The sequence below is a fragment of the Hypanus sabinus genome, chromosome 11 (assembly GCF_030144855.1).
Source record: "Hypanus sabinus isolate sHypSab1 chromosome 11, sHypSab1.hap1, whole genome shotgun sequence".
Taxonomy (NCBI): domain Eukaryota; kingdom Metazoa; phylum Chordata; class Chondrichthyes; order Myliobatiformes; family Dasyatidae; genus Hypanus; species Hypanus sabinus.
Genome location: NC_082716.1, coordinates 5846126 through 5869547, shown reverse-complemented (window position 1 = coordinate 5869547; position 23422 = coordinate 5846126). Strand labels below are relative to the sequence as shown.

Sequence of the window (23422 nt, the reverse complement as noted above, 5' to 3'; positions counted from 1 at the left end):
CTCAAGCATTCTGCGTTGCCAAATCTGGCTCGTCATTTACACATCTTCATTAACCTACAGTGTCAGCAGAGTACCACTTACATGTTGCCAGTGTAACATTCACATTCATTGCACAGTGAAGAACAAGAATGTATTAATTAAGGTGCCTCCAGGGGTTACTAAAATGTGGCAAACAGGGCTCATTAACTTTGCATGTGAAAACAGAGGAGCAAGTTTCTCTCATAATGAACAAAATGATGGGTTTGTTTTAGACTGCACACAAGGATGTGCCTTTAGAACAGAGAAGAGGAAGAGTTTCTTTAGCCATACTGTGGTGAATCTGTTGAATTTATTGCCACAGGCGCAGTGGATGACATGTTATTGGATATATTAACATGGAGATTGATAGGTTCTTGATTAGTAAAGGTGTCAAAGATTACAGAAAGAAGGCAGGAGAATGGGGTTGACGGGGATAATAAATCAGCCATGATGGAATGGTGGAGAAGACTGAAGTGGGCTGAAAGGCCTAATTTTGCTCTGACATCTATAGTTAATTATAAGACAGAGGAAGACCATTCATGCCATGCGGTCACAGTGGCTATATGGAAAAATCAATCCAGCTGGTCCCATCTCCCCCATCACTATGTCTGCCCCACCCCCTATTTCAGACAATGAGAACATTTGCCATATGGATATATGTTCACACTGTATTTACACAGAGGTTCTGTTTTTCACTATAACATGCTACCAGCCTGCAGATAATTTGGAACTCACTACAACTTACACTGATAGCCACTGGCTAATTACAAACTAAGAGATGCGTGTAAAACTACGGCAAATTTCATCTTAAGGTGTGCGAAAATGAGCCCATTACTTAGACCAAAGAAACAGAGCCACTTTAGCACAGCACTTAGCATGACATTACAGCTCGGGGCATCAGAATTCTGGGTTCAATTTTGACTGTCTGTAAGGAATGTGTTCCTTCTTCCCATGAAAATGTGAGTTTCCTCCAGGAGCTCTGGCTACCCCTCACATTCCAAAGACGTGACATTAGTGGCTGGTAAGTTGTGGGCATGCTCTATTGGCACTGGAAACATGTGGGTTGCCCCAGCCTAATCTCAGATTGTGTTGGTTGTTGATACAAATTGACATGTTTCTGTATATTTCAATGTACAGTGACAAATAAAGCTAACATATCTGTAGAATTTTGGTTTCAAACTGGACTAGCTTTAAAATTACAGTTTTCCTAAAGTTAAAGTAAATTCTATCAAATTACACATACATGTCCATTGGTCAAGTAGGTTAATTAATCAGTAGGGTGTAATGGGGCAGCACAGGCTCATTGGGCTGAAGGGCTTGTTGCCGTGCTACATTTCTAAAATAAAAATAAAAATAATTTTTCACTGGGGGATACTGTAAATCAGGACCTTTCACTCCCAAAATGCTGTAGACACAGAGTCCATTTGAAGTATTTGACTGAGCTCACTTGATCATGAGGCAAGGTTTCAAAAGCATATAAAAGAGTCGAGGTATGAATAAAACCATGTCGTGCTTAGTTTGTTAATAGCTGAAGAAGCTGATCACCCTTGGTTACCTGCACATCTGATGCAGGGTGTCCCTAAGTAATAAGCAACAGCGCTTTCTGAGAATGTTATCTATTCAATGCATCATTCCAATGGCTAGACACTCATCCAATAGAGTAAAACAAAGGTCAACAAAACACTCGGTGCTGACAAAGACCTGGCACATTTTGTGGCACAGACTACTCCAATACTGACCTATTTTGTGTACAAGCATCAGCACTAATGAATAGTTGGCATTCAATACCATTGATTTTGTTGACTGTGAAACCACAGGAAGAATTCTCACAGCAAACAAGCAAAGGAAATTGCACAAATCTTGAACAAACATTTAAACCATTTTACTGACAGAAAAACAAAAAAAAAGATAGAGCTCAAATACTTCTAGACTATAGAAGAATGAAGGGAGATTTGACAGTGGTATACAGAATTATGAGGGGTATAGAAAGGTCAAATGCAAGCAGGCCTTTTCTACTGAGGTCATAGGTTAAGGGGAAAGGTGAAATACTTAAGGGGAATCTGAAGGGAAAACTTAATTCAGAGGGAGGCAAGAGGGTGGAACATACAAGATTGTGAAGGGGCTTGATCGGGTGGATGCGGGGAGAATGTTCCCAATGATGGGTGAAACCAGGACTAGGGGGCATAATCTTAAAATAAGGGGATGCCGTTCCAGGACTGAGATGAGGAGAAATTTCTTCACTCAGAAGGTAGTGGGGCTGTGGAATTTACTGCCCCAGAGAGCTGTGGAAGCTACCATACTCAATAAATTCAAAACGGAGATAGACATTTTCCTGGATAAAAATGGCATTAGGGGATATGGTGAGCGAGCAAGTAAGTGGACATGAGGCTAGGTTTAGATCAGCCATGTGATCTCCTGGGCCAGTTTTCGATAGCCTGGATGGGTCAGAGAGGAATTTTCCAGATTTTTTCTCCTCAATTGGCAAATCGTTTTTTCCCCCCCCGGGTGATCACATGGGTTTGGGCGGGATGAATAATAAAATAAAATGGGCGGCATTGTGCCCTGTTGGTTGGCACTGTTGCCTTGTGGGATTCGGTGATAACTAGAGTTAAGATTGGATCAGCCATGATCTTGTTGAATGGCGGAGCAGGCTTGAGGGGCCGATTGGCCTACTCCTGCTCCTATCTCTCATGTTCTTATACTGTCAGCTGAACTGGTGGATGCAGCTTTGATTGCAATGTTTAAAAGATGGTTGGATAAGTACATGGATGGGAGGGCTATAACGCAGGTGTAGGTCGATGGGACCAGGCAGAATAACAACTCTGCATTGAGTAGATGGGCCTGTTGCTATACTGTACTGCCCTATAATTTAATGACTAAATACAGTGGATTTCAGTTAAGTGAGACTCATCAGGACCAGCACATTTTGGCCCAATGAAGTGGCTGCTCCAACTAGCCAGAATTTCATGGAAACAGTTAAAATGTATAAAAATAACAAACTACCATCTGAGTAAAAAAGGTTATTTAAATTAAATATAGAACAAATTATATTAGCAATACCACTACAGCACAAAAACTGTTAGTTCCTAATAGCAATCAGGAATTCATCCAGTATACACTGCCATTTTCTTTCGATTGACAGTAAATGAACAAAATTAGCACAGAACCTAGTGCAGATAATGGACTAGCTTCATAAAATGCTTTTGACGACTGTGTTCTCCAAGTCTTCATAATTCCTGACTCAAAGTAGTGAAATTATTTAACTTTCGCTCCTGGCCATTTCTCACATCTCCAAGCCTGAATGCTTGAAACCACAGTGAGCAAAACAGTTCTGAATTCTCTTACTGCTCATTGCACACCAACTATCAGTGACAAAAAAAAAATCACTGTTTTTTGAATACAAACACACACAACTGATGCTATTTAAAAACTGTTCACTCACAGAACAATGTAGTATCTAACACTGCTATATCGGCTCGTACGCGTCTAGGGGAGACCCCGTCCCCCGCCCAACCTTGTCTCATGTCGGTTGCTGTGCAATGCCACCTGATACGGCCTCAAACATCGATTATCAGCCAGCACACACTGTACATTTTACAAATTACACTTTATAAATCTTACTAGAACTAGGTAATTATTAGCGATACAATATATATGAAAGAAAAAGTGCCAGAACTTATCAGGGTTCAGTCAATTCGTGCACAACCGTTGAAGCTCAACTATCGAAGTCCTCGGTCCACTATTCGATCTTCTCCGACCTCCTCGACCCGCCGTCTGGGACCAACCTTGGTGGTCGACCAGAGCGCGTCCAGCATGTCCTCCTTCCTCGCGATCTCCCCTCCAACTCCCCAAAAGCCCGCGCAACACTAGCTTACAGCCCCACAAGAAAGAATAACATCTATCCCAATTGGTTAACAAATGAATACAATTCTCATTATCTGTAATTATAACCCAAACAAGCTGCGAGAGAAAGCACTCTCTCACCAGTTACCATAACAAAGAAGCATTTTTACTTTTAACATAACAAGCAGCTATTTGATTAACATACATAGTAACATAAAGAAGAAACCCCTTACACAAGCAAGTGCACACAACTTATGCCAGTTAACTGTTCACCAAATCTCCTACTCCAATTAAGGAGCATTGTATCCCAAATAAACAACAGGAATCTCATCTGTTTTCTTGATTAGATTGTTCTCTTTAAAGTCGTCCCAAATAAGTTGCTGCTCTGATTAACCAATGACCCAATTAACCAGAATCTACTGTATTTGAAAAAAAATATTCTGCTCAAGATATCATGAAAAGGTCAGAAAGGTTTGTTAGACAGCTTGCATTTATATTTTCCACAACAATGATTTCTCAGCAAATTACTAATTTCTGGCAGAATTGTGGAGAGGTTACAGCTTCCGGATTTCCCCTCTTAATTGCACCAAATTCCTGCTTTCATCAAGACCACTACCAAATGCGTGAATATCAGAGAAACCAGTGACCACAATTAAAAGCAAAAATGACATTTGTACTTTTAAATGCAACTGTGTCACTGAAGTTTTGAGCACGTATTAATATCTGTGTGCTGCAGTAATGGCAAAATCAGCAGTTTGATTCACTCCACAGCAAACTGACTGCCCCACACCACTGACCGTCTCATCAACTTCCAGGCCTATTGTAACAGCTGATCTGGCAATAAATAACAAAGATTCTAGAATTTGATCATCAAAAACTACTCCTCCTCCCCCACCCCCACTCTCTCTAACTATACACTGAAAGTTTTGGCATTACTGCATCACTTTATTCTAACTTCTAAAAAATCCATGTAGTTACAATCACAGATGATCAAAAGATGTCAGAGGTATGAGTGGTGGGTGCATGGAAAACGCTGCTAGGGATGGTATGGTGATACAGGCAGATAGTTTAGGGACATTTAACGGACTCTTAGATAGATGCATGGATGATAGAAAACTTAGGGTTATATATTTTTGTTATTTTAAGATACAGCAAGGAACAGGCCCTTCAAACTGTGCCACTCAGCAACCCACCGATTTAACGCAGTTGAATCAAAGGACAATTTATAATGACCAATTAACCTACCAACTGGTGGGTCTTTGGACGGGGGGGGGGGGGGGGGGGGGACTCATATGCACACGAAATGGTATGTACAAACTTGCTTACAGAAGGTGCTGGAATTGAATTCCGAACTCTGCAAAGCATCACGCTAACTACAATGCTACTGTGGCACCCATGGTAGCGGGCTATGTGTGAGGGAAGGGTTAGACTGGTCTTGAAGTAGATGAAAGGTCAGTCCAACATCATGGGTCAAAGGGTCTGTATTGTTCTATGTTCCATGTAGATATTAAGAATTATAGAAAAATATACCTATGCAAACTCAGGCACAGCAGAAAATACTTCTACATTGAGCACTCAAACACTGGTGTCGCAGATCTTCTGCGCACAGAAACTTGACGACCCTGTAGACTGCCTTCAGTATCTCTGTGGACCACACAGGGACAGGCGAAAACCAATACCCTCAAAACAAATAGATAAAGGCTGATCCCTGTCAAGGACGACCAGAAACATTTTCTTTGAAAGTTACCATCCTTCTGATGAGAGCAATTATTGTCTGGTCTTTACTTGTTAGTAGCCAGCTGGGCAATTTGCAAGCCATCACAACCACAAAAATTAAAACATTTATTTTGAGCCTCCTGTGAATAGCCAGACAGCATGGTTTTCAGCTGTTATGCTAGCCTATTGACTTTGTGAATGAAGTCCCTCCCAGTTCTCTGAAAGACGTGAACACTCTTCACAATTAAAGCTAGCATTATTATTCACAGATTAGAGCACAAAATTCAGGCAATCACTCCTCGCTCAACCCACCAGATGGCAAAATCCAGACAACGGACTGAATCTAAACACAACCTCTTCAGAAGGTGGGGGTGAGTGGCGGCACAGGGAATAACACAAAGCATTAATCCATCTTCCTGACAGTCATGCAGAATTTAAGTCTACATCCATCACAAGTAAAAAGGATTAACTTGGGCATCTAATTTACAACTTGCACTTATGTGGCAAAATAACTTTTCATCGACAAAAGTTTGATCACATTAGAAAATTAGGAAAGAAAATTTAAAGATCGACTTTGATGAAATAAAATCAAAGTGCTAGGAACAGGAGGTAGCAAGCTTAAAGGATTGTCAGAAAAGAACTTAATAGGGTTAATGACAGGATTCCACAGAGTCCTGATCAAAGCAATGAAAGGACAGTCACAAACACCAGAGTGATTAAATTCAGAGGTGTTCTAGAGGCCACAATTGCTGAGATCTCAGTGGGTTGCAAGGCTGGAGGCTGTTACAATGACTGGAGGGTGGGGCCATAGAGAAACAAGTCTTTTTTCAAACTTTGTCACACCCAGGGATGGTCATCTCCGCAAATATCAATTACAACTTGATTTGAAGTTTTGAATGAAATTTTAGTTTTGAAATTCTTTGCACCATCTGTGCAGTTAAAACAGAACTGACGTAAATTGCACACTATATAAGGGCTTTTTGAAAATTGAACAAGCCAATTTCTAATCACAAAGATACTTTGATTATAAATAATTAAATCTAATTGCGTCACCAAGTCTGTGATAGTACCTTATCAATTGTAACAATTCTCTATTATGCAGAGGGTTCCTTGACTGTGCCAACAACCAGTCTAGTACTTATGACCCCAATTCCACACTACTCTTTCACAATCTTAACAATTTTTTACAACGTATTTTGTATGAGCCAGCATTTATTGCCCATATCCAATTGTTTTTCAGGAGACCAGATAGCAACTGCTATACTCTTATTTAATAGAACATTACACTCTTTCTTCTTCAAGTGTTTACCAAGGTTCTCCTTAAACTCAGTCTATTATTTTTAAAGCATGTATCACTCTCATTCCCACTGTTCTCTGGATAAGGTTTAACCTGATTTCGACTAGACACAGGAGCAGAATTCAGCCCTTTCACCATGGCTGATTCATTTCTCTTAGCAGTCTCCTGCCTTCTCCCCGTATCTCTTCATGTACTGGCTAATCAAGAGCCTATCAACCTTTGCCTTAAATTCACCCAATGACTTGCCCTCCAAAGCCACCTGTGGCAAAAAATTTCACGGATTCACCACTCTCTGCATAAAGAAATTCCTCTTCATCTCTTTTCTAAATGACGTTTCTCTTTTCTGAGGCTGTGCCCCTCTGGTCTTAAGACTTCCCCATTACAGGAGGCATCCTCTCCACATCCACGCTGTCAGGCATTCAAACATTCAATAGGTTTCATTCAAATAAACACTCGGCACATTTCACGTCTTTGAAGCCATCGCAAAACAATTTCCGATTAAGGAAGTATTTTTTGAAATGCGAGGTAATAGCCAGGAGATTCGGCAGATGCTGGAAATCTTGAGCAACACATACACACACAATATGCTGGAGGAACTCAGCAGGTCAGGCAGTATATATGGAGGGAAATAAGTAGTCGACGTTTCGGGCCGACACCCTTCATTAGGACTGGAATTGAAGGGGTTAGAAGCCAAAATAAGGTGTGGGGGGAGGGGAAGGAGTACAAACTGGCAAGTGTTAGGTGAAATCATGTGAGGCGGAAGAACATCCCCGGCTCCCCACCCCACAAAAAACGGGGACACAAAGGTAAGATTCTTTTCACGGAGGGTATCTGATCTGGATTGCATCAATGGGAGGCAGTAGATTCAACTGTGGCTTTACAAAAAGAGAATTAAAAAGAGTTCGAGTCGAGTTTGTTGTCATGCGCATTTGTATGCACAGGTGCAATGGAAAACTAACTTGCAGCAGCAGCATCGCAGGCGGACAGCACAGGAGACACAACACTCCACACTACATGATTTGTACAAGAATACATACTTAGAACTGTGGTGAGTTTTCTGCTGTGCAAATGATAATAGTTTACAACAGTAAGGGGAGAGAGTGGGACAACGAGCAAAAAGCTGGGTGATGCCGTGGAGCCAGGATCCCGCCGTGCTGGTTGCACCCTGCCTTGCCCTCCTATCCCGCCCATGCGGACCCACCACCCACCTGCTGCACCGGGATCCCGGAACCCAGCGACTTACCTCTGGTCCGGAAGGCGGCCGCTGTCCGTCTGCGGGAGCGACGCGTCCAAACCCTTCAATCAGGGTCGCGGCTGGCAGCTGAACTGCTGCGCCTGCGCGTCAGCCGGAATCCATAGCAACCGCCCCTCAACCCGCGGCTGGCAGCTGAACTGCTGCGCCTGCGCGTCAGCCGGACTCCATAGCGACCGCCCCTCAACCCGCGGCCGGCCGGCCGGCCTCCTCCTCAGTGCCTCACGAAGAGGCCGCTATTGTCATCGGGATTCCCCGCCTCCCAGCAGCCATCAACACCGACACCATGGACACAGAGACGCCGCCAAAGCCGGATCAATGGGCGACGGTGTGACCAGCCGGATGGGCAGACAAACGCAGTAAACCCAGCACTCATTGGCTGCCTGGGAGGTACGCACCGCCGATGACTACGCCTTAAGCCGTGACGTCTTGCGTCCCGCCCCTTCTCGTGCGGACAAAACTCAGCCCCGCCCCTTTCCGCGGGCTACCACGCCCCTAAATCTAAGCCCCGCCCTGTTCAGATAAACTGCCTCCAAATGTAAGCCCCGCCTTTTCCTGCTGATACCACGCCCCCAGATATGTCCCACCCCTTTCTTCCAGACAAGCACCCCCCAGATCTCAGTCATGCCCCATTTGTTCAGATAACCTTCCCCCAGATCTCACGCTGGCTAACAATGAACATTGAAACAGAACAGATGATTGCAATCACTTTGTTGCATGGCGACACTTGCAGGCTGTCCCCAGCACATCTTCAGACTGCTTGTCATGGACGTAAACGACGCATTTCGCTCCATGTTTTGAGGTGACAAATAGAACTAATATTTAATCCAGAGGAGGGTCACAAGAAAGATTCTGGGAATGAAAGAGTTAATGTATGAGGAGCATTTGATGGCTCTGGGCCTGTCCTCACTGCAGTTTAGAGGAATGAGGGGGAATCTCATTGAAACCTGTCAAATATTGAAAGGCCTCAAAAGAGTGGATGTGGAGAGGATGTTTCCTGTAGTGGTTGAGTCTAGGACCAGAGGACACAGCCTTAAGGCTGATTTGTATTTGTGCGTCGCATCTATGCTGTAGGTAACGTGTACCCTATGCCATAGGGTGACATGCACCTCCCCAAAAAGTTAACTCGTGTCACGGTGACGCAGACCGCAACAACTGTGATTGGTCCGCTTGCGAGTATCGCATTTCCTCCTACGCATTTCCGGTTGCCTCTTCTCCACCATGTCTGTACACCGATGCAAAATAGATGAACCAAATCGTCAAATCTACCTGCCGACATGCGAAAATGTTTGAAGTGCATTTCCTCGTCCAAGTCTCTCATGAAGAAACTCAACACAGTGGCATAGAAACCCCACTGCCAACTAGAGTTTTGGCGCACACCAACACATGCTCGCTATGGCGTAGAGTATAGAGTATTATCTTAGTCTTCAATCTTTAATTTAACTGTCTCTCTTCCTACTTTACCATTCATTAAGAACCTTTCACCTCAGTCCCACCTTCCTTTAATATCACCTTGTCGCCCTCAGTGTCAACAAATCTCCATCTTGACTGTGACTGTCTTGGGAAACTCTCTTGGGAAGAAATTCTAATGACTTTAATGTGGGTAAGACAATTACAAAAAAAAATATTGGATAGGTACATGGACAGGAAAGGAGTGGAGGGTTATGGGCTGAGTGCAGGTTGGTGGGACTAGGTGAGAGCAAGCGTTCAGCACGGACTAGAAGGGCCGAGATGGCCTGTTTCCGTGCTGTAATTGTTATATGCTGATATGACTCACAGTTGAAGGATCATTGTGGTTAGCGTCAGTAACATCAGCAGCTCCTCTATGGGTCTGACAAGTTCGTGGTGATAAGTCTGCATGAGGACTGTATCCAGCGCCAACGTTGCACCTCACAGCTGAGTGACGTTTACAAGCTTCTAGTGTCTGACTAACGTGCCACGTCTGTGGTCGTACATTTTCACAACACACTCACCAACACAGGGTAATGGAGTATTAGTTCAAGTTCAAGTCTTACACGTGAATACAGCTCAACAAAACAGCGACCCTCTGGGCCCATGGTGAAAAACACAAAACACAGTACTGTACAAAACACATAGTACATATTGTTACAATATACAGTCACAAAAACATTTAAAAATTTGTCTGACATTTGATGAGAATAAGATAAACTGCAACACAGGTAACCCCCAACATCAGCATTAGATCACATCGGACCCTGAACTAGTCATTCAGGTGACTTGTCCCACTGAATACTAGTCAGAATGACAACAAAAATAAATCACATCCTTTACTGAACATTCATCTTGGGCACATTATTCAGTGCAACAAAATAAAGATTTTTTATCCTCCTAGTGAACAACTGAATATACTTTTCCTGCAGAGATTTCTGGAGCAGAGTAAAAATAGAAATAAAACATACAAAACGGAAGAGGCCGACCAAGACACAAATCTACCCAATTAATCCTTGCTGTCTGCACATGGTTCTTACCCTTCTAATTCAGGGGTTCCCAACCTTTTGTGTGCCATGAACCCCAACCATTAACTGAGGAGTGCGTGAACACCAGGTTGGGAACCCCTGGTCTATTCCTGCAACTTATACTTTGCTACTGTATCTGCTTCTCTCCTGTCAAGTCTTCCAGACACCCACCATGGCCTTTGTAAACTATTTGCCTCGTAAATCTCCTTTTAATTTTCCCGCTCTTGCCTTAAACCATGGCCAACATTTCAAAGTTGAAAGGCATTGAATAGTTACATAGAATTTCAGAGTGAACACAGAAACTGGCCAGTTCCCTGTCTGCAGTATACCAGTGTATGCACATGTATATACACACACACACTGCATATTAATATCTGTAGACTCATTCCAAAAACACCCCGCTGCACCATCGAGAACAACTTTAAGGGGCAATGCCTCAAGGAGATGGCCTCCATCACTGAGGGCTTCACTATCCAGGTCATGCCCTCTTCTCATTGCTACCCATTGGGGAAGGGAAACAGGAGCCTGAATGACCACACTCAATGATTCAGGGACACTTTCTTCCCCTGCACCCCGATTTCTTACTTAGTGCATGTTACGCCTCTGGTGTTTAGGGCAGCAATGAAGGTCAATCCTTGGCCAAAGAGATGTAGAAGGATTCTTTGTTTGACCAGTCAGGGTTGTCAGCCCTGAGATGAACCTCCAAACCTGGAGGACCGGTGGAGCACTCTTGGTCTGGCCTCTACCCTATGGGTGACCTTGCCAAGAAGCAAAGCACAATTGTGATCATTACAATCTGCCACCCAGTGTCCTCGCAATGTGATGAATTCTCTGTGGTAATGGACTCACAATTTTCTGAGAGAGCTTCACCCCATCTCTGTTGTAATGCATTTTGATAAAAGTAACAACAGTGTGGGCTATTATTTAAATGGAGAGAAGGTTCAAACAACAGAGGTGCTGAGGGACTTGGATTCCTCGTGCAAAACTCCAGAGGGTTAATTTACAGGTTGAGTCTGTGGTAAAGAAGGCAAATGCAATGTTGGCATTTATTTCAAAGGGAATAGACTATAAAAGCGAAGAGATAATACTGAGGCTTTATAAGACACTAGTCAGGCCACACTTGGAGTATTGTCAACAATTTTGAGCCCCATATCTGAGAAAGGATGTGTTCTCATTGGAGAGAATCCAGAGGAGGTTCACAATTATGTTTCTGGGAACGAAAGGGTTAACATACGCGGAGCGTTTGGCAGCTTTGAACCTGTACTCACTGGAATTTAGAAGAACATGTGGGGATCTCATTGAAACCTACCGAATGTTGAAAGGACTCGATAAGGTGGATGTGGAGAAGATGTTTCCAGTGGTGAGGGTATCCAGAACTAGAGGGCACAGCCTCAAAATTGAACAGTGACCTTTTAGAACAGAGATAGGGAGGAATTTTTTTAGCCAGAGAGAAGAGAATCTGTGGAATGCTCTGCCACAGGCTGCAGTGGAGGCCAAGCCCATGGGTATATTTAAAGTGGAAGTTGATAGTTTCCTGATCACTCAGGGCATCAAAGGATATGGTGAGAAGGCAGGGGTCTGGGGTTGATTGGGGTCCTGGATCAGCCATAGTAGAATGGTGGAACAGACTCGGGCTGAATGGCCTAATTCTGCTCCTACATCTTATGGTCTTAGGGCCTCAGGTGATTGAAGAAATTTGGCAAGTCCCCAAATCCTAAGGAATTTCTATTGGGGCACAATTGAGAGCATCCTGATTGGCTACATCACTGCCTGGTATGGGAACTGTACTTCCCTCAATCGCAGGACTCTGCAGAGAGTGGTGCGGACAGCCCAGTGCATCTGTAGATGTGAACTTCCCACTATTCAGGATATTTACAGCGACAGGTGTGTAAAAAGGGCCTGAAGGATCATTGGGGACCTGAGTCACCCCAACCACAAACTGTTCCAGCTGCTCCCATCCAGGAAATAGTACTGCAGCATAGAAGTCAGGACCAACAGGCTCCAGGACAGCTTCTTCCACCAGGCCATCAGGCTGATTAATTCATGGTGACGCAATTGTATTTCAATGTTATATTGACTGTCCTGTTGTACATAATATTTATTACAAATTACCATAAATTGCACATTTGGACAGAGATGTAACATAAAGATTTTTACTCCTCATGTATGTGAAGGATGTAAGAAATAAACTCAATTCAATTCAATTCTCTAAACATGTGACCTCAATTTAAACAAATCCTAATTACCTCTTTATTCATTCACAGAATGCAATTGTCGCTGACAGGTCACATCCATCATTGAAGTCCTAGAATCATAATGAATGGAAACAGACCCTTCAGACCAACTAATCCATGCTGACCAAGTTGCCCCTCCAAGTGAAGTTCAATTTCAAGTTTATTGTCATTAACTGTACACATGGATACTGCCAAATGAAACAATATTCCTCTGGACCAAGGTGCATAACACAATACATATAACTCACACACAACACATACAGTAATATTACCACAAATAAATTAACAAATAATCAGTTTTTACAATATGAGTCAAAAAATAAACAGTATATGTTACTGGCATTTCAAACGTGATATGACCTGGGTGGTGGCAGGGAATTCGGTAGTCCCACAGCCTGGGGGGAGAAGCAGTTTCCCATCCTAACAGTCTTTGCCCTAATGCAATAGTACCTCTTACCTGATGATTGGGGATCAAAGAGATTGTTAGAAGCTCATACTAACCCCTGTTCTCAGGGTCCATGGCATAAAAATGGTTGGGAAACCTTGCTCTAAACATTTCCAATCCATTTACCTGTCCGACTGCCTTTTAAAAGTTGTTATTGTACCTGCCTGTCTCCAAAGATGAAGTCCCAAATATGCTACACATGAGGCTGCTTAACAAGATAGGAGCCCTTGGCATTACAGAAAAGATACTAGCATGGATAGAAGTTTGGTTGAAGAATGGATTTTTTTCTGGTTGGTCCCAGTGACTATTATTTATCCGCAGTGGTTGGTGTTGGGACCACTTCTTTTCACATTATATATCAATACTTTGGATGACAGAATTAATGGCTTTGTGGACAAGTTTGCAGATGATATGAAGATAGGTAGGGGGCAGGTAGCATTGAGGAATCAGGGAGTTTATAGAAGGTCTTGGACAGATTGGGAAAATGGGTAAAGAAGTGGCAAATGGAAGTGAAGTGTACAGTCATGGACTTTGGAAGAAGGAATAAAGACGTGGACTATTTTCTAAATGGGGAGAAATTTCTGAAAAAAAAGTACTGTTTGAGTTACTGTTTACATGCAATTTTAATTATATTTTAACTTACTTGTGGTAATATTTTGGTTTTATGTGCAGTGTGTGATATATTCTTTGTGGCTGCTCTGTGGTCTGGAGGAATATTGTTTTGTTTGATTGTATGTATGTACGGTGGGATGACAATAAGTGGGGTACTCCTTCATTTTAGACAATAGAGACTGCTGAACCCTCAGGGTGCATCACTCTAGTACAGAAGTTCAACTGGAGACAACATAGACATTGGCAGAGGTGTTGCATTGTTGGAGGTCAAATGCAAGGGCAAAGTATGCAGTAAATGGTAGAAGCCTTACAAGTATTTATGTACAGGAGGATCTTGGGGAGCAAGCCCACAGCCACTTGAAAGTGGCCACACATGTAGTGTGTATAGCATGGTAAAGAAGGCATTGGGTGTGCTTGCTTTCATTAGTTGGGAAATGGAGGATAAAAGTTGAGAACCTGAAATGAAGAGTTCATGAAATTGAGTTTGTGGGCTGTGGGAACTGTTCAGTGTTGGGGCAAGTGAAACTGACAGAAGTTATCATACGAATTCAAGAGCCTGATGATTATTCACTCTTCCTGAACCTGGTGGTGGTAGATAGGTAGTGTTTTATCGCAGAGTAAAGCTGTCAACTACAAGAGGGCATGGGTTTAAGGTGAGAAGTGGGGTGAAGTTTATAGGAGATTAACAAGGCAGTTCACTTTCACAAGGAGTGTAGGTGCCTAGAATGTACAGTATAGTTGAGGCCAGGGTGTGGAGTGGTGAAAGAAGATATAATAGCAATATCCAAGAGGTACTTAGACAGTCACATCAACAGGTAGGGAATGGAGGTACATGGACCATGTACATGTGCAGTCCAATATGATATCATGATCATCACAGAAATGATGGGCTGAAGGGCCTGTCCCTCAGGCTCCTCAGGGACTTGAATGTGTCTGGTATGGAAGGGCCTCTGCACAGGATCAGAAAAAGCTATTTAAAAACCAACAATTTTTATGACATATGCCAAAGGTATTAAACCTGATTCTTATTCTGAGATTGTAATAACAATAGTATAATTTGAAATTATAAATCATGTTTTTTATATATTCACAAGTATTATTTGTAGGTTTTTGGTGTGAAACATTGTGAATATAAAAGATGGGTGGTTCCTGTGCTGTGCTGTGTTCTATGTTGCAAAATATGAGGAAGAATGTGGTTTGAAATCGAGACAACATGGCCGTTGTGATCCCCACGGACAGAAGTCACTGACAGGCATGTGTGTCCTTCTGACTGGCAAATGGTGCAATTAGCCACACACACCCATCTCCCGAGCAGCTGAACCTCCACTGACGTTCCCCAGCTGTGAGACCGGAGCTGTTCCCCAGTGGGATGGAACTGTGCATGGCAGGGCAAGTCATGTAACTGAAACTCAGCTTGCAACACACTGCAGACATCTGACACAGGAATTACTTTTAACTGCATCTTGCTTATCCCAAGGGTACCTGACCAAATTCAGTAAATAATGTGTTCATTTCCCAAATCAGGATTGGATCCTACCTGTGCAAAATACACATCTGTGGAACAATTCCAGTGCTTACTGAGCTTAGGTTCATAGAACAGAAATGTTCAAGTTCAAGATTATTTAATGTCATTTCCAGTACGCATAATTGTTGATCCAGACGTAGCAGTCCATGACCTCCTCTTTTGCCACAATGATGCAACTCTCAGGTTGGAGGATCAACATCTCATATTATGACTTGGTTTGCTTCCAACCTGATAGCATGAACATTGATTTCACCTTCTGACAATGTTGCCTACATGCCCATCACCTCTCTCTGGTGCCGCTCCTCCTTCCCTTTGTCCCACGGTCCACTCTCCTCTCCTATCAGATTCCTTCTTCTCCAGCCCTTTACTTTTCCTACCCAGCGACTTCACCTATCACTTTCTAGCTTTCCTCCTCCTCCTTCCTTTCCAGTCCTGAAGAAACATCTTGGCCTAATATGTCAATTGTCTATTCATTTCCATAGATAATGCCTGACCTGCTGAGTCCCTCCAGCATTTTGTGCGTTTTGCTTCAGACTTCCAGCATCTGCAGAATCACTTGTGTTTGGGAAAAGGTTGTTTGCCTGGCACCAGGCCTCAAGCTCTTCCACCTCCTCTCATTGACATTGGTGATTAGCCCCACCACTGTCATGTCACTGGTGAACGTGAGTATGCAATTGCTTGGGTGCTTGGCCATGCAGTCACGTGTGAGCAGAATGCACAGCAATGGGCTCAGCACACAGTCCTGAGGTGTTGAGGATGATGAGGAAGGAGAAGGGGTTGTGCATCCTGACTAGCCGCGATCTGTTGGTTAGGAAGTTTAACACCCAGTTACACAGTGGTGTATTTAGACTGAGAAATTGGAGCTTCTTCACCAAGGCCTGTGGGACAGTACTGTTGGACACTGAACTGAAATCCAGAAACAGCGTTCTGACATAGGAGTCCTAGAACATAGAACATAACATCACAGTACAGGCCCTTCAGCCAAAAATGTTGTACTAACCCTTAACCTACTCTAAGGTCAATCTAATCCTTCCCTCCTACATAGCCTCCATTTTTCTATCATCCATGAGTTTTTTAAATACCCCTCATGTATCTGCCCCTACCACCACCCTGATAGGATATTCCACACACCCACCACTCTCATGTAAATAAACCCTACCTCTAACATCCACCCCATATTTTTACCCAATCACCTTCAAATTATGCTCCTTCATAGAAACATAGAAAATAGGTTCAGGAGTAGGCCATTCAGCCCTTCGAGCCTGCACCACCATTCAGTACGATCAAGGCTGATCATCCAACTCAGAACCCTGTACCTGCTTTCTCTCCATACCCCGATCCCTTTAGCCACAAGGGCCATATCTAACTTTATATTAACCATTTCCACCCTGGGGAAAAGTCTCTGGCTGTCCACTCAATCAATGCCAGTTATCATCTTGTACACCTCTATCTAATCTCTTTTCGTCCCCAAAAGAGAAAAGCTCTGGCTCCTTCAACATATCCTCATGTCATGCAGGTAAATCTCCTCTACACCATCTCTAATGCTTCCAAAACTTTCCTATAATGAGGTGACCAGAACTGAACACAATATTCCAAGTGTGGTCTAACCAGGGTTTCATAGAGCTGCAACATTATCTCACGGCCCTGGAATTCATTAATTTGCCAGTCAGAAAAAAATTAAAGGGTGTTTCTCTAACAGCACATGTGGGATAGAGGAAGCCTGTTGTCATGGTTGGTACTGAGGGAGGGTCGCACTGTGGAAGAGGTGATACTGGTGGAGTGTCAAACTGTGGTAGAGGCGGTACTGAGGGAGGATCTCACTGTGGGGGGGTGCAACACCAGGGGAGGGTCACACAATAGGACAGGTGATACTAAGGGAGGGATTTTCGAGGTCCAGAGGGAGTGAGGTGGTATTACTAGTCAGGGAAAATGTCACGGCAATGCTCAGTCAGGACAAACTGGAGAGGTCAGCCAGAGAGGCTTTATGGATATAACTGAGGAATAAGAAAAATATAATCAGGTTTATGGGGTTATATTACATGCCAAACAATAGTCTGTGGGATCTAGAGGAGCAAATTTGAAAAGACAATTGCAAGAAAGATAAGGTTGTAATCCACACAAAATCCTGGAGGAACTCAGCAGGCCAGGCAGCATCTATGGAAAAAAGCACAGTCAACATTTTGGGCCAAAACTCTTTGGCAGGACTAGAGAAAAAAAAGCTGAGTAGATTTGAAAGGTGGGGGGAGGGGAGGACAGGTGATAGGTGAAACTTGGAGGGGGAGGGATGAAGCAAAGAGCTAGGAAGTTGATTGGTGAAAGAGATAGAAGTCCATAAGACCATAAGACATAGGAGCAGAATTAGGCCATCTGGCCCATCAAGTCTGCTCCGCCATTCAATCATAGCTGATCCTTTTTTCTTCTCCTCCTCGACCCCGGTTTCCGGCCTTCTCCCCGTAACCTTTGATGTCATGTCCAATCAAGAACCTATCAATCTCTGCCTCAAATACACCCAGCAACCTGGCCTCCGTAGCTGCATGTGGCAACAAATTCCACAAATTCACCAGCCTTTGGCTAAAGAAATTTCTCCGCATCTCTGTTTTGAAAGGGCGCCCCTCTATCCTGAGGCTGTCCACTCTCGTCCTAGACTCTCCCACTATGGGTAACATCCTTTCATATCTAGTCTCCTTTCAATATTTGAAAGGTTTCGATGAGATTCCCCCTCATCTTTCTGAATTCCAGTGAGTACAAACCCAGAGCCATCAAATGTTCCTCATGTGATAACCCTTTCATTCCTGGAATCATCCTTGTGAACCTCCTCTGGACCCTCTCCAATGCCAATATATCTTTTCTAAGATAAGAGGCCCAAAACTGTTCACAATACTCAAGGTGAGGCCTTACCAGTGCCTTATGAAACCTCAGCATTACATCCTTGCTCTCGTATTCTAGACCTCTTGGAAGAAAAAAAAAGGGGGGGTGATCACCAGGGTGAGGCAAAGGGCAGGCAAGAAGATAACATGAGAAAGGGACAAGGGAATGGGAAGAGGTGAAGGGGGGAGTGGGAAAACGTTACTGGAAGTTTGAGAAATCACTGTTCATGCCATCAGGTTGGAGGCTACCCAAATGGAATATAAGGTGTTGTTCCTCCAACCTAAATGTCACCTTATACACAGTGGAGGAAACCATGAATGGACATATCGGAGTGGGAAAGGGAAGTGGGAATAAAATGGGTGGCCACTGGGAGATCCCACTTGTTGTGGCAGACGGAGCATAGATGCTTGATGAAGTGGTCTCCCAATCTACATCAGGTCTTACCGATGTACTGGAGGCCACACCAGGAGGACTGAACACAGTATACAACCCCAACAGACTCACAGGTGAAGTGCCACCTCACCTGAAAGGACAGTTTGGGGCCATGAATGGTACTGACGTAGGAGGTGTAGGGGCAGGTGTAGCAATTGTTCCACTCGCAAGGATCCAGCATCTGCAGATTTTCTCTTGTTTATAAGGTTGTAATAGGTGATTTTAACTTTCCACATATTAACTGGGATTCCAGTACTGTAGAAGGACTAGATGGGATAGAGTTTGTCAAAAGTGCTGAGGAAAGTTTCCTTAATCAGTTCATAGTAATCCCAATGAAAGCTTGTGCAACACTTGATCTGCTATTAGGGAATGAGACAGAGTGGATGACCAAAGTTTGCCACTAGTGTTCACAATGCCAATAGTTTCAAGATAATCAAGGAAAAGGAGGGGTCTGGTCCTTAAATTGAGATTCTAAATTGGAGAAAGGCCAATTTTGATGGTATCAGAAAGGATCTGGCAAGTGTGGATAGAGATATGTTGTATTCTGGTGAAGATGTATTTAGTGGTACAGTAGGAGGCCTTCGAAACTGAAATTTTGAAATTACAGTTTTTGTTCCTGTCAGAATAAAAGGCAGGAATACAGATTTAGGGAATGTTGGTTTTTGAGAGATCTTGAGGCCCTGGTTAAGTAAAAGAAAGTGGTGCAGAGCAAGTAGGAACAAATAATGAAAAATAACACTTAATAAGGAAATCAGGAGGGCTAAAAGACATGAGATTGCTCTAGCAGACAAGGTGAGGAAGAATCCTAAAGGCCTACATATGTATTAAGAAGGCAAAAGGAAGGCAAGGGACAAAATTAGTCCTTTGGAAGATCAGAGTGGTAGTCCATTGAAGAGCAGTAAGAGATGGGGGAGGTCTTAAATTGATTTTTTGCATCTTTATTTACTCAGGAGACAGACACAGAATCTATAGACGTGAGGTGAGGCAAAGCAGCCCCGAGATCATGGGCTTTAGACAGATCACAGTGGAGGTGGTGTTTGCTGTCTTGAGGCAAATTAGGCTGGGTAAATCTCCAGGACCTTATGATGTATTTATGTCAACCCTGTGGGAGGGAAGTGCAGAAACTGCAGGGGCCTTAGTGGAGATACTGAAACCATCCTTAGCCACAGATGAGGTGCTGGTGGATTGGAGGATTGATAATGTTGTTCCATTATTTAAACAGCTCTAAGAACAACTCAGGAAATTATAAGCCAGTGAGCCTGACATCAGTAGTAGGAAAGTTATTGAATGATATTCAAAGGGACTGGATGTATAAGTATTTAGCTATACAGGCTGATTAACAATTGTCAGCATGGCTTTGTACATGGTAGGTCAGGTCTAAACAATCTTAGAGATTTTTGAGGAGGTTACCCTGAAAGTTGATGAAGGCAAGGCATGGGATGTCAACTACATGGACTTTAGCAAGGTATTTGACAAAGTCCCACATGGGAGGTTGGTCAGGATGGTTCAGTTGCTTGGCATTCAAGATGATGTAACAAATCAGATCAGACATTGGCTTTGTGGAAGAAGCTAGAGAATGGTAGTAGATGCTTGCCTCTCTGAGTGGAGGCCTATGATTAGTGGAGTGCCCCAGGGATTGGTGTTGGGTCTATTGTTGTTTGTCAACTATATTGACGATCTGGATGATTATGAGGTTTACTGGATCAGAAAATTTGTGGATGACAGCAAGATTGGGAGTGTAGTCGACAGTGAGAATGCTTGCAGTAGTATCTGGACCAGCTGGAAAAATGGCAGATTGAATTTAATGCAGACTAATGTGAGGTTTTGCATTTCAGTAGGACCAACCAGGGTAGGTCTTACACAGTGAACAGTAGGGCACTGAGTAGTGTGGTAGAACAGAAGGATCTGAGAATACAGATCCATGATTCTTTGAGAGTGGTGTCACAGGGTAGATAGAATCGTAAAAGCTTTTGACTCATTGGCCTTCATAAATCAATGTTTTGAGTACAGGAGATGGGATGTTTTGTTGACGTTGTATAAGATATTGGTGATGCCTAATTTGGAATATTGTGACCAGTGTTGGTCACCTACCTACAAGAAAGATGTAAATAAAATTGAAAGGGCGCAGGGAAAATTTACAAGGATATTGATTGAGCTTGAGGACCCAAGTTATAGGGAAAGGTTGAATAGGTTAGGACTTTATTCCCTAGAACATAGAAGATTGAAGGAGATTTGATAGAGACATACAAAATTATGAGAGATATAGATAGGCTTTTTCCACTGAGGTTGGGTGAGAATACAACCAGAGGTCATAGCTTAAGGGTGAAAGGTGAAATATTTAAGGGGAATATGAGGGAGAATTTTTTCATTCCGAGTGTGGTGATGATGTGGAATTAGCTGCCAGAAGTGGTGGATATGGGATCGATTTCAACATTTCAGATAAGTTTGGACAGGTACACGGGTAGGAGGCATATGAAGGGCTATGGTCTGGATACAGGTTGATGTGACTAGGCAGTTGATGGTTCAGCACAGTCTAGGTGGGCTAAAGGGCCCCTTTCTGTGCTGCAGTGTTCCATGACTAGTGGAACAGCCCCAGTGCAACAGCTTTTCCACCCTTAAAACTCTCCTGTCATCGTTGGATACGACAGACAACCAACAAATCTGGGTATGACGTTGTCTCCAGCTGGCAGTCCCAGGTCTTATTTCAGGGTAGATTACTCAGGGCTGAACCCAGGACAGAGAGGTGGAGCCAGGATGTGGCGATAATCTAATAACAGGTTTGAGACTCTCTAGTTACGTAAATCAGCAAACAGCTGACTTGTTAAAAATATCATCTCTCAATCCAAGGCCAATGATGTGAAATGAGAGTCCTTGTAGGCTTAGTTGGACTTATAAACCGAGCTTTTTTTTGAATGATTATCTTCTCCCTAGCCTGTGCCGAAGTTAGCACTCTCGGTGAAGGTCCTATGCACCAATGCCCAGGAATGGAAAAATCTGTACAGAGTCCATCAGAGGCCAAACCCTCCCCACCACTGAGCACATCCAGATAGAGCGCAGTCACTGGAAAGCTGCATCCACCATCAAGGTCCCCCACCATCCCCATACAGATACAGAAGCCTTAGATCCCACACCATCAGACTCTGGCATGGTTATTATCCCTCAATGAGGAGTCTCCTGAACCAGTGTGGACAACTTCAGTATTCTCAACACTGAACTAATTTCACAACCTATGGACTCACTTTCAAGGACTCTACAACTCATGTTTTCAGCATTATTAATTATTATTGTTTTCATATATTTGCAGTTTGTCTTTTGCACACCAAATATGTTTGTTTGTGTAATTTTTCATTGATTTTCTTTGTTCTACTGTGAATGCCCACTAGAAAATGAATCTCAGGATTGTAAATGCTGCCATATGCACTTAGATGATAAATTTACTCTGAACTTTATTTCAGGTTTTCAGCATCTACCATATGTCAATTCCTAGAAGGGTTTACATGACAACCCAGAGAATCTCACATCCCAAGAAACTGCCTGAAAGGAAACTGTTTGGATGTGGGCAGCAGAATCTCTGACAATGGCCAAATTAAAGTAGGCAAAACAATCATATTTCAAAATGCTCAAAATTACTTACTGGAGAATAAAGCCTCTTCAGGCATATTTATCTTTGAACAAAGAAGCCTTCAATTTTTTTTCCTCCTCAGGAGCTAAAGGCCAATTTCTCATTTCCATTAAAAGCCAGTCTCAGTCTTCATTTTCCTTTGTATATTGACAGCGACCAAATATTTTCTTGGGCTGCAGACAGTGGGTATGTTTGTAGATGAGTACAGGACCTTCAGACTCTCTGAATGCTCCCTTTACATTCAGAACCAAAGACGGGAGCTCCAAATGTTAACATTAACATGGATCAGCAAGAGCAGGCTGGCAGGAGTTCATTCATGTCATGGGATTAACATCAGAGGCATAAACACATTGTTGGCCTGAAATGGTTGGAATTCTAATATTTGTCAGAATAATCATTGCGAAGCAAAGATGAAATATGCATGAAATCAGTTTTCATTCATGCTCTTGAACTGAGATTGTGTGTCAAGGGTTAATTATTCTGTGTGCTAGCAGTCTTTAGTGGGGACTTATAAATGCAAATTTAAGTCGCTCAAAGAATGGAGACTTTTAATAAACATCTCTCCTGGCTCAAACCCATCAGGCCAAAAACCAGGAACAACAGCAAATTGAGTCCCAGGCCAGCCTGACAGGAGCTTTCCCCAAGAATCTGCACTCTGTCCATTGTCCTTGTACATACCCAGTCATACATAAAGATCAGCCTGTTCCTACAAACGTGGATTGTGTGCATCAAAGACTAACCCACTCATCCAGGCTGGTGTATGATCAGACTTCTGCCTAAACTCTAATACCAGACCAGGACATGGGGAATGGCAGGGCCCTGGGGAGTGTTGTAGAACAGAGCAACCTCAGGGTAAAAGAATAGTTCTTTGAAAAGGTGTGACATTCCCACAGAGTAAAGCCTTAGCTCACTCAACCCATCCTCACAAGACACGCTCTAATCCAGGCAGACAAATGTAGTCCAACAGGATTTATTGAGATCCAAAATTACCTCATCACACTTCAATTCAATTCCCCAACTATAGGAGACCAACACACCATGTGCTGTATTAACCACCCTACAGAATGAATGAGGGAGACCG

The 23422-nt window shown here is 43.2% G+C and overlaps 1 protein-coding gene and 1 long non-coding RNA gene across 5 annotated transcripts in view; one reads left to right on the top strand and one right to left on the bottom strand.

Annotated features, from left to right (window-relative positions):
• Positions 1 to 8255, bottom strand: part of ssx2ipa (synovial sarcoma, X breakpoint 2 interacting protein a) — a 100570-nt gene extending 92315 nt beyond the window's left edge. For all 3 annotated transcript variants that reach the window (XM_059983725.1, XM_059983726.1, XM_059983727.1), the window contains exon 1: positions 8118 to 8255. The gene's annotated coding sequence lies outside the window, so the exon portion shown is untranslated. The remainder of the gene's footprint in view (positions 1 to 8117) is intronic.
• A 120-nt stretch (positions 8256 to 8375) lies between these two features.
• LOC132401676 (uncharacterized) lies at positions 8376 to 22392 on the top strand. Of its 2 annotated transcripts, XR_009514664.1 has the most exons (4): positions 8380 to 8516; positions 12868 to 13058; positions 15902 to 16081; positions 22175 to 22392. It is a non-coding gene; the product is annotated as an uncharacterized LOC132401676 (long non-coding RNA). The 2 variants fall into 2 exon arrangements; XR_009514663.1 differs by lacking the exon at positions 12868 to 13058 and having other exon boundaries at positions 8376 to 8516.
• Positions 22393 to 23422: the final 1030 nt, after the last annotated feature.